Below are 12,441 nucleotides of genomic sequence, written 5' to 3'. Positions count from 1 at the left end.
TTAGAGAGAATATCTACTTTTTATCATATATTTTATTGATTGTTGTATTTAGATACTATTACTGCGATAAAACTTATGACCGTAAAAAACATGTATAGGAAATTGTTTATTTGGTTCATATTTTCATATTGCAGTCCATGACTGAAATGATGGACTCATGACAGGAATGGAAAAAAAGCAAGAACCTGAAGACAGGAATTGATTTATAAGCCATGGAGAGGTGCTACTTACTTGCTTTTTCATCATGGCTCAACCTTCTTTCTTTTAAAACCTAGAACTACCAGCCTAGGATACCAACACCCACAATAGACTTGACTCATCCCCATCAATTATTATTTAAGAAAATGCTCTCCTATCTGGATATTATAAAAGATCTTTTCAATTGTGGCATGTAGGATGATGTCATTATGCAGGTGAAGACAGGTACAAGATAGAACGAGGCCTGTCATTGGACGAGAAGGAAGGATGGGCGGGAGAAAAGTTTTAGAGAGGATGAGGAAACTGGAGCAAGCAGAGAGGGAGGAACAGTCGAGAGAACATGGAGGTGGATGTTAAGATTCCTCTCTGCACATTTACAGGTTGTTATGAATATTCTTAAGGGATGGATGTGAACAGGGCTTTGTGTGTCTAGGTGGGCAATTATATATTATCAATTGGACTAGAGGTTATTGTGTTGTGTGTTCTTTCATGTGGCGATTTAATTGAATTCAAGAGAGTATGTTGTGCAGACACTAGGTCGCCACAGAATTGGGATGTGTATGTCTGGCATGGTGGCAACCTGCCTCGGGAACTAGATGGTTAGAGAGATTGTTGCCTAGAGAGTAGCCATCGGCAGTGTTTTGTGGGATAGAGCAGAGCAAGTGAGGCACTTTGCTGACTGAGATGAAGATGTCTACCAGATATCTTAGGGCACTATGGTGCCGGACCTACAGCGGGATAAAAGACAGCATTTCTTTCTTTCTTTTTTTTTTTTTTTTGGTTCTTTTTTTCGGAGCTGGGGACCGAACCCAGGGCCTTGCGCTTCCTAGGCAAGCGCTCTACCACTGAGCTAAATCCCCAACCCCGACAGCATTTCTTATAATTTTACACCAATAGTGGTGCCCTCTTTTTAGAGGGCTGTAGCTTGTGCCAAGATGGCATAAAAATATCCAGGAGACTGATGATTCATAGAAACAGTATTGTGCTTATTTACACATGGTAAACTTTGTTAAATATGAAAATTCCATAAATTAATTACCATAAATTTAACCTTTATGGAATGCCAGGCCATCTGAATTTTGCTAAATTATATTAAGTAGATATTTTGAGTTTCCAATTAACTTTAGATAACTGGATTTATTTACTTTTAGTTTCTTTGAACGATACACAATATGCATGTGAAGTTCTAACATTCCCTAACATAAGTTTTCCTTTTAAAAATTATATGAAAGAAAATTATATTTAACAAAGATTCAGTGTCGGTCAGCTTTACACTCATATAGCATAGTTTCTACTTTTTTTCATATAAGGGAGTAGTTATGACTTAAGGGTGAAATTTTCTCTTTCTTTTTAAATCCTGTTTCCCTAGTCTTGATTATGTTTTTTTTTAACAGTATATGCTTTTAGTTTCTCATTTATAAGATCAGCTCAGTGGAATGGAAGAGTAACAGTGCCACTAATTACACACTGAACAGACTCAACTATTTTGGGAACCATCTGATTACTTTCTTTTATGACTACAAATTAGAAAATGCTTCATATTCTTTTGTTAGCTTTTAGCGTCTGTGATGGTTTGCATATGATTGGCCCAGGGAGTAGCACTATTAGAAAGTGTGGCCTTGTTGGAGGAAGTGCGTCACTGTGGGGGTGGGCTTGGAGACCCTCCTCCTAGCTGTCTGAGAATGCTCAGTCTGTTCCTGACTTCCTTTGGGTGAAGATGTAGAACTCAGCTCTTCCTGCACCATGCCTGCTCGGATGCTACCAAGCTCCCTTGAGGATAGTGGACTGAATTTCTGAATCTGTAAGCCAGCCCCAATTAAACAAACTTACATTGGTCATGGCATCTGTTCACAGCAATAAAACCCTAACTAAGAAAGCATCCTACCAATTTCTTCAATCATGTCACTTCAAATAGCTATATCAGGCATACACATGCAATTTATTATTGTATAGTACTATATACATAAAACTATAATTAATCGTAGTACAATATTCTAACTATCATGGTTTTATGAGCGTCTGTTTTCATCCTTTGCTCTTTATGTGGTTGGATATTGATTATAATTTTTAGTGAGCTAAGTCAGTAGTTACCAGTGTGTCTTTAATAGTTACCTCAATCACCAAACTTATTTAGGCCAAGTGTTTCTTTTTTGTTTGTTTGTTTGTTTGTTTGTTTGGTTGGTTGGTCTGCAAACCCTTCGCCAAAATTGATACTCATTAAATTTATTATAAAAACTAATAATCCTAATAAAAACAAATTCAGATAAAGCCCAGTTCTTCAAATGTTTGAGCTGTGCCATGTAGATAACATGGGGCAGAAAATGCCAACTGGAAGTCTTTAGACACTGTAATTGGGTAAGTCCATTCCCTATGGATTTGAGGCTCTCTGTTTCCAATGGGCATTCAGCACCTAACTAATGGGGCATATGATATACATATTATGATCATTAAGATCTGAACCTTTCACAATGTAGTTGATTCTTCTGTTCATAAGGTACACTTTATACTGTTGAAACACTATAAGATTTGTACTGTTGAAACACTACAAGATTTCTGTAGGATAAAGAAAAGACATATTTATTGTCAGAACCCGATCAAAATAATGGTGTGTAGTGAACAATGCCTTGGAGAACTGAGAGGCTTCAAAAGACCTTTTACCTTAGGTACATTTTTTGATCCCTGGGTAGTTCTTGGTCATATTCTTGTACCTTCTGCAGCAAACATTTATATTCAATTTATAAGATATTTTTATTTGTTTTAGATGTGAGAACATTGCCACAAAACCAAATCTGGTGAAAAGATACACTGAGTTCTGTCCTTAGTGTGCCTTGGATCTGGATCTGACCTTCTGCCTTGCTCTCACGAATTCTCAGATCTAATACATAGTACATACCAGGAAACTGCTAAAATTGCTCTGTCCTGAAAAAGTTCTGGGAAAGAGCTCTATTAATACTTAGTGTGTGTTTAATGTGTTTGTTTACTTGTTTTCCTGAACTCAAGCAACCAGACTTTGATCATTGCTTTCTATATTTCATCCATGTATAAGCAGACACTGAAATGTAAGTAAAATTGGCTATATCATTAGACTCTAGTCTGACCCATCTTTGAGGTCTTAAAATCCCAGATCTAGGAAATACATACATACATACATACATACATGTATATGGAGGAGAGTCAATTGTTTATTTGTTTTGTTTTCTTTTAGCTTCTTTATTTTCATTTTAAAACAAATATCTTAACGCCTACAGTGATTAAAGACGTGCTTCCCAATTTAGAAGGATAGATATAAGAATCTCATCCAGTTGAAAAGTGAAAATAAAAACCTAGTCCTTTGGCTATGTTTTGGGGGTAAGGTTCCTTTACTTAAGCTACGGAAAGGTGATTCATATCGGCAACTAGCCAGGAGGAAATCAAGTCAACGTAAGCTATATGTCTGATACTTTGTTAAACTTTGTTAACTTTATAAAAATGATAGAAATAAAAAGTTGTCTATGATAATCGTTGCCAAAGCCCATGGTATGTATTTGTACTGTCTTTCTTTAAGATCTTTATTCCAGAGAAGATTGAGGTTTCTTAATATGAAAGTGGAATTTAAACCGAATACATGGTGGACTAGGAAGCTTTATTTTGTCTACCAGAAAATTGTATAACATGGTAAACAGAGCAACTTTGTATTTTTAAATCTTCATTAGACATATGTAAAATCATTGATGTGAGCCAAAATCCACTGTTCAGTTTGTTTTGTTTTGACTGCGTTTATGATGAATACGTTACTTTTGTTAGGAGATGAATCTGCATTGGCTGCTTTTTAGAAAGAGTTGCAAGGTACATCAATAAAGATTATGTGAAACTATTCATTTCCCTTAAATAGAAGAACTCCTTTTCTAAGATACTGCCTGCCTTTCTCACAGATTACATAAAGGCATCCCCCTGCTTCTCCTTGCAAGCAGAGATTTGCGTTGTATTCAGTGCCATTCTGAATGACTACATCAAAATTTTCTCCATTACCTACACTAGAAAATTGGATGAATCAGGAAATCTGAATTTCAAATGACATTTATCTTCTTGGTTTATCATTGTTGTTGTTTTAGTCAAACTGCATAAAATTGTTCAATGTTAACAATAACAGGAATGACTACATACACATTGTAACTATTGGAAGCAAGGAGTATTTTTATCAGCTAAGAATACTTTCATTTATTTCAAGGTACATTCTCATATAGATATTCACTCATATAGAACCTCAAGGTCAAGGAAGGTGTCCAAGCAGAATATCTGATGCTTATGTTCTTGCTTTACTTTTTTGCCTGGCAGGCTTAGATATTTACAAAGAATATGATTTACTCAGTACAAAAAGATTTTCTCTCTTATGCTTGCTGGGACGGGACAATGTTTTGGGTTTTTTTTCAACATTGAACAGAATCCCTTCTTATTATAAACACCATCACCATTATATCCTCAGCACCACAAACAACAACAAATTCATCATTGTTATCCCCTTTTATTGTTCAGAATCATACAGCAAAAGGTCTGACATTTGTTCTACATTCTAACATGCAATTCACATCTTTGTGGTACAAATCTACTACTCAGATTTATCTATGCCCCTACATCACTCAGGACAAAATATCCAAATTTGTATCCTAACAGATTCTGAGTGTTTTTCTTTGGCTCTAATAGCAGAACAAAATCATGTCAGTGGTCACTGACTACAGAAAATAAAAGGCAAGCTGCCAACTTCTTTGCAAGAAACAACATGTCAAATGTGACTCCTACAGTTCTTCTAAGGCATGCTTTCTCTGTCATGCTTGTCTTAGCTATTGGGCATCCTCATTGCCTCTGCCTGCAGTTTATGTTCTTCTGATAGCTCACTATTACATATCTCTATAGGTGTAATTGGACAAGCTATTTAAAGTTTGTTTTTAAAAATTATATTATCCCCTGTGGCAATGATTATTGTCCTTTTAGACATTTACCTAACACATATTTGGGGAATTGGAGGAAGTAGGGAATTCTTGAGGTCCTGGACACAACTGGAAGTAGAATTTCTAAGTATGGGGAAAAGGTTTCTTTTGTTTGGTTGGTATTTTAAAGATATATATATATATATATATATATTAATTTTTCAAAACTGTCTTCCATGGCAGTGATCCCACTAGATCCTGTCTACATCAGGAACTGTTAGCAGAATTCATATATTGACTATTTTATAGTTTTTCTCCTAGCATTAAAGAATGGGGTGTTTTCAAAGTACCAGAGTCATTCTTATTTCCATATCCAGACAAGGTAAATTAATAATCCCCATAAACCTCCCGCTGCCCCCGGCCACACACACTCACACATGCTCCCAAAGCACTACCTTTCCAAGTATCTGAAGAGACACCAAAGCAAGTAACTTTCAGGGCAGCACTTCTCTCTGGGGTCATATCTGTTGCTTCTTATGCTGCTGAAATTATGTCCTAAAGGAAGTCCATGGTAACTTCTGACAGCTATCATAACAATTATGCATACTGGGTGTCTATTCTATAAATGTTAATTTTCATAAAAGACAATAAATATTTTATGATTTGAAAAAAATCAACTTATATTTTCCCTGTGTACTTTCTTCTCACTTTTACTTTAAGAGCCTAATTAGAGGCCATGGGGGCACAATTGTTTCTCTTTGATTTTTTCAAAATGCTTTATTTCTCTTTATTTTTAATGTCTCTGCTTTCTTTCCCTAGAGCCCTTAGTTACCTACCTTTGAGATATGTTTTCCATTTAGCACCCTTCATAAGAATGAGACAAGATGGAAATATGGCTACCAGTATAGGCAGAGGACAGTGACTGGAAATGATTGTAGCAATTCAGCAAAGGACAGAACATCTGCTACCTCACCAAGTGTAGTAGGTATTTTTATTTTTTGGTTGATATTGGGAATTTCTGTGTGGTGAGGATTGCCCATGAAGAGATGTCATTTATCAAAACATAGACAGAATTGGATGTGTGGCAATGTCAAGTAGTTGGTCAATGAATCTTTATTGTTTTGTACAACAGATGGATGTGGAGAAAGCAAGTTGGCAGACATTGTTTCCCTTACAATCAGTCTCCTGGGCTTTTGGTGAATAGCTTTGCTATTTCCATTTGAATATGGAAATGCATAAGCAAAGGAATTAAAGAGGTGGGAGAAGAACAGGGGTGGAAAAGTATTGCAAGGCCACTGAGTTTGGATTAATATTTGAGCTCAGCCTTATTTGGAATGCTAGTTGTTTCATTTAATTCATCACCTAACATTTACCCATTTACTTTTAAATACTCTAATATTTAATCTTAGGAGTTAGCACAGCCTCCAGGCAATCCACCTTCTCTTCCTCAGACATGTTAGTAGACTCTTAGGGTATTTATTTTCAAACACTGTGTCGAGGACTGAAAACAATAGGTGTCTCTTTCTTTCCATGATTCTGTATCTTGTAATGTATTAAGATCTTTATGCTCTTAGATGTTTACTGCTTTTATCCTGTTTTTGTAAATGAAAGCAGATTCCTGACTTTATCTGACTATGTATGACAGCTTTATTATGATAGCATTCAAGCCTTTGTTTTTATTTCTGGAGGGGGTAAAATAAACATATAGTTATTGTATATGTATAGAAACACTGTATTTGAAAGCTGACAAGTTACAGAAGAAGAATTTCAGCAGCAATTTGTCACATGGACAGCTTCTCTAAGAAATAATAACATATAGTCTCTATTTTAAGCTGAATTTATTGTCACAGTAGAATCACTAAGCCTTTAAAGTTGTTTAATTGTTGGACATTAGGTAGTTTAGGTATTTTTGTAGATCATATTCAGCTCAACTACAGAAAATAAATATGCTTATGTGACTGTAAACTCAAAACAGGACCAATGTTAGTGTCAGTCATAAAAGAAACCAACCCCTTGATGTCCTTTCTCATAACAAATATGCTTTCATTGAAGAGGAAACAGTTTTACAGAGCCACAACTCAGGACATCCCAAGGGGTGGGTGTTTGTGAGAACCTAAGGAAGTGTTCAAGACACATAAGTGAAAGCTTTGGATAACTGGACTCTGCTCACTGAGCTTCGGCCATGTGACACGTGTAAATAACGTTTGCATTGAAGTAAGTATCTTCACAATTTTGTGGAAAACCAAGCCCGTGTGTTTATTTTCATTGCAGCTGAAAAACATAGACACATGAAAGCAAGTTGATCAAATCTGTTCCAAATTGCAGAGTGAAATTTAAACTGTTAGAAAAGATATGAACACAAAGTACTACATAAACTACATAGCTAGACTTGAATATTTTTCAGTGTATTTTTTCAAGAGGCAGAAGAACATGAAGTTTAATATGAGATTATATCTCTCAAGCCTCTGATTTCCTTTTTCTTCATTATATTTTTAAGGTAGAACTTAAGCTAGTGTCTTTAAGAATTTTTGGGGGGAGGGGGTTGGTTTTTGTTTGTTTATAAATACTTTTCCATTGTTTCTTTTAGAGCACTTTATTGGACACTTTAACATGTTTTAGTTTAAAAAATTACATACATTTTATTTCCTTTGTTTTTTTTTTTGGTTCTTTTTTTTTTTCCGGAGCTGGGGACTGAACCCAGGGCCTTGCGCTTCCTAGGCAAGCGCTCTACCACTGAGCTAAATCCCCAACCCATTTTATTTCCTTTGTATATGCTTACATTTCGTAGATTATACATAGGACTGCTTTGCTGCTGTGCATTTTCCTTGTACTATGTGTGATAGAATCGAGTGCTGGTTCCTCTGGAACTGGAGTTATAGATAGTTACAAACTTGACACGTATGTGCTAGCAATTAAAACCGAGTACACTACAAACAAAACTAGAGCTCTCAACTACCAAGCCATCTCTCCTTTCCATAATATACATGTCATTAATACTATACAAAATAGTAAATTTATCATAAGGTAAAATTTTATCATAAAATTTCAATAAATTGTCTAGTGTAGTGCAAAAATTCACTAAGAAAATCTTACACCAATACGACCCGTGTTTGTAGATGGATCAAACAAAGACATTTTGAATTGGTCTATGACCCTTACCCCCAGTACTTATGTATGTCTTGTGTGTGCATTCATCCACATGTGCAGGATAGACTGCCATTGTCTTTTCTCACTTTTCTGTGCCCCCCACACCTGTGGGTATTGTGTGGGTCAGAGGACAACACCAACTGACAGTTCCATTCTGCCACATTGTTGATTCTGGAGACTGAACTCAGGCCATCAGGCCTCCCTGTAGGTTCCAACCCCTGGTCCCTCAGTTTTGGAAACATGTTTACTCACCTGAATCCCTGGTGTGTACGATTTACTGTCCTGGAACACTTGCAGGCAAGTAAGCTTTGGGGATCCCCTTATCCCCACATCTGCAGTCGGGTTTTCAGGACAAGTATTTTACCAATTTAGTTTTACCAAGGACCCCAGCCCCTAACCCTTATTCCCCATTTTTATGCTGTACCATGCCATGAAGGAGAATCAATGACACAGCAGTAGGTTTTCCGTAGCCCACCACATGCTTCTTGATCATTTTGTAGTCCTAAAGGCTTAATTAGTCTAAGTTGCAGCTTCATATAGATAAATAATACAATAAGAAATTATAAATTATAATTTTAATATATTCTTTTGCTTACTGATTGTTTTCTTTGAAAACACTGAATTGTACAACTGCCATTATTCATTCTGTCATTCCATTTACTCCCCACATATAACTTAGATATCTACTGTGTGGAATACACATTCTACTCTCTCTAAAGATCTTCCATTTTCTTATTTGAAAATTTTTATTTGCATTTTAAGTGTTATTCCCTTTCCCAGTTTCCCGTCCATAAACCTCCTATCCCATCCCCCCCTCACCCTTCTTCTGTGAGGGCGTTGCCCCTCACCAACCACCTACATCTACGCGCCTCCCTGCCCTGATATTCTCCTATACTGGGGGAGGAGGGGAGCCCAACCTTGGCAGAACCAAGGGCTTCTTCTCCCATTGGCGTCCAACAAGGCCATCCTCTGCTACATATGCAGCTGGAGTCATGAGTCAGTCCATGTGTATTCTTTGGATGGTGGTTTAGTCCCTGGGAGCTCTGGTCTGTTGGTATTGTTGTTCTTATGGGGTTGCAAAGCCCGTCAGCTCCTTCAGTTCTTTCTCTAACTCCTCCAATGGGGACCCTGTCTCAGTTCAATGGTTTGCTGTTAGCATTCACTTCTGTATTTGTCATGCTCTGGCAGAACCTCTCAGGAGACAGCTATATCAGGCTCCTGTCAGCATGTATTTCTTGGCATCAGCAATATTGTCTGGGTTTGGTGTCTGTATGTATATGGGCTGGATCCCCAGGTGGGACAGGCTCTGAATGGCCATTCCTTCAGTTTCTGTTCCAAACTTTGTCTCCATATCTTCTCCTATGAATATTTTTGTTCCCCCTTTTAAGAATGACTGAAACATTCATACTTTGGTCATCTTTCTTCATGTGGTCTGTGGATTGTATCTTGGAAAATTTGAGCTTTTGGGCTAATGTCCACTTATCAGTGAGTGCATACTGAACAGAAAATAGTTTTTTCCTATATTTTACTTGTTAAATTTGGGGCATAAAGGTATATAAACATTGGTGAAAATGTGATTTATTGATAAAATGACTAGTTTCATATGTATATTTACTATATTCCAACTTGCATAAAAATAAATGCCCTACATCCTGTGAATCATGTGTCTGGGGGGGGATGATGAATTATAGAAAAAACTTAATTGGCAACACCTGCAATTTTCTCTTGTAAGACACTTGGTCTCATATCAGTTTCAGACAAATATGTATGGTTGAACATGCAAAGTAATGTTCTTCAATGAGAAACACTGGCTTTTAGTAATAACAAGACTGTTAGTCTAAATCCTTGCTGCACATTACAAAAATATTCTTTTGCAAATAGGTGCAACCAATAATTTATCACCTCCCATATGTTTAACTCAGGCCCTGAATGACTTAAACTTTCCTCTAAAGTGTTTTAGATATCTAGGGCACCTTACTATAGCAGACCTCCTATCTACCAAAACCATCCGTATTATTTTACTCTGCTAACAAAGGAATAAAAATTGGATAAGAGCCAGTGGAAGTAACTAAAATATGAAAAATAAATTCATGCTTTTGGATTCTAGATTGGTATGGAAATATTTGATGTCCCATCTACAATAGTTCTAAATTTTCAAATTTAACTTTTGTAGAGTTATAATTGTCAATGACTATCCATCTTGCTTGACAGCACTCAATGCATATGCACCAATGAGAAGATACACAAGAAAGAATTAGTTTTTGTGTGTTGTTTCATTACCTATATAATTACAAAATTATATTATAGTACCCTTTCTTCATGCACATCTTGGTGTGTGTGTGTGTGTTTGTGTGTGTGTGTGTGTGTGTGTGTGTGTGTATACATCTGTGCTGTATATGTGAATATGTGTGTGCATATTCATATGGTTGTTCAAATGTATGGATGTGCTTCTAAGCGTCCACATAAGAACATGGGAGCCAAGAGATAACCTCAGATATCCTTTGGCAGGAATCAACCACCTTCCTTTTTAAAATAAAGTTTCTTCTTAACCTAGAGCTTGCTGAATAGAACAGGCTGGAGGCCTTTGGAGTCTGGAAGATCCACTCCTATCTGCCTCACAGCACTGGGCTTACTATGAACGCAAGCCTTTTCATTCAGTTTTTTCTTGCATGTGAGAAATCAAACTTAGCTCCTTTTACTTGAGACAAACCTTTTACCAACCAAGCTTTCCCTCAGAATCTGCTTTCTGGATTACAGAAGAAGTGATCCCTTAAAATATCTCTCTAAGATGAATCATCTGCTACTCTGTTTCACCTTGAGGAACTCCTTCATCTAGAAGAGAGTAGTGAGGTTGCCACATTGATAAGGAACCACCTAGAACAGTGGTGAAAGAAAACCTGTCAGTATGGCTTAACCTTATATGGTAAATGTTGTAAACATTTCAGAAACTAGTAATAAGAAAAGTATTTCGTAGAAAGGACATTCTTCTGCTACCTTTCTCACTCCTGTGATATATCTGTTAGGAACAACTTAAAGAGAGAATCTTTATTTCTCTTCATATGTGAGGCATAGAATCTATGGTGGAAGGTTTGGGTAGGATGCTGTGGGGTCACTGCTTTTCATACCAATTGCAGGCAACAGAGCTTAACACACCTCTTTAGATCAAAAAGCAGTGGATTGAATCAGGCCTGGCAATAAGATCCCCATGACCCACTTCCTCACATTCTCTTTCCTTCCCATGACCCTTTTTATCTACCTATGTCCTGCCTCAAACACTACACAACCAACCCAAAACTACTACACCACAAACAAGAGATCACATGTTCAAGCAAATTGTTATATTCCATTCCCCAGGACATAGGATCTCAAGCATTTTGAACATTACCTCAGCAATGCTTAGCATTGGTGTCAGGATTACATACAGTCACGAATGAGCTGCACGTGTCCCCCACTACAAAGCATTACAGAATGTTTAAACATGCTACAGTGTTGGTCGGCCACATGGCATGGCACTCCATAGCATACACCGTATGCCATGTTTAAGATAGTGTTGAAAAAATTCTTTACCAAAGAAGAATGGTGACCGCAGAAGGCACACTTCTGTTTTCACATTTGCATCACAACAATTACTTATAAAAATGAATTTGAAGCCACTTTTGCCTCCTTGGCAGTCCTAGTGCATTACTAGATAGCCAAGTTAAAATTCTAAAATTGATTTCCCGTGTGCAGTGAGTTTTAGCCAGCCATCTGCTCAGGAGAGGAGAAAGGCAGACAAAGCTTATTCTTGCCTGCTGCCACTACTCACTGCTGTTAGGTGGCTACTGGGAACCTTAAAATAGGATTGCCAGGTTTAACTTTTCAGAAGCTGAAATAGGCATATGTGTCTTTTAGGGATTTGGGGACTGTAGAGTTCTAGTATGGCCAAAGGGAGTAATGACTTATTGGGTACTGACTTGCTGAGAATTATAGATGGCCCTGATGCCTGTCTCAAATCCATGACTCATCACTTAAAAAACGTGATGTTTTGAGCCTAGCGATTACCCACTAACGTGTGTCTAGACTCAAATATTTCCATAGCTAGATTCCATAAAATTCTGATGGATTTTAATTTTCAAGATACATATATTGAATACACACATACAAGACACATGATTTTGGAACTAGTTTCAAAATAAAAAAAACTTCTACCAAG

At 36.9% G+C, this 12,441-nt stretch overlaps 1 protein-coding gene across 14 annotated transcripts in view; it reads left to right on the top strand.

Moving 5' to 3' along the window:
- Window positions 1-12,441, top strand: part of Pcdh9 (protocadherin 9) — an 898,173-nt gene that overhangs the window by 774,712 nt on the left and 111,020 nt on the right. The gene's annotated exons all lie outside the window — the stretch shown is intronic.

The sequence above is a fragment of the Rattus norvegicus genome, chromosome 15 (assembly GCF_036323735.1).
Source record: "Rattus norvegicus strain BN/NHsdMcwi chromosome 15, GRCr8, whole genome shotgun sequence".
In the NCBI taxonomy this organism is placed as follows: domain Eukaryota; kingdom Metazoa; phylum Chordata; class Mammalia; order Rodentia; family Muridae; genus Rattus; species Rattus norvegicus.
This window is presented reverse-complemented; position numbering and strand designations above follow the sequence as displayed.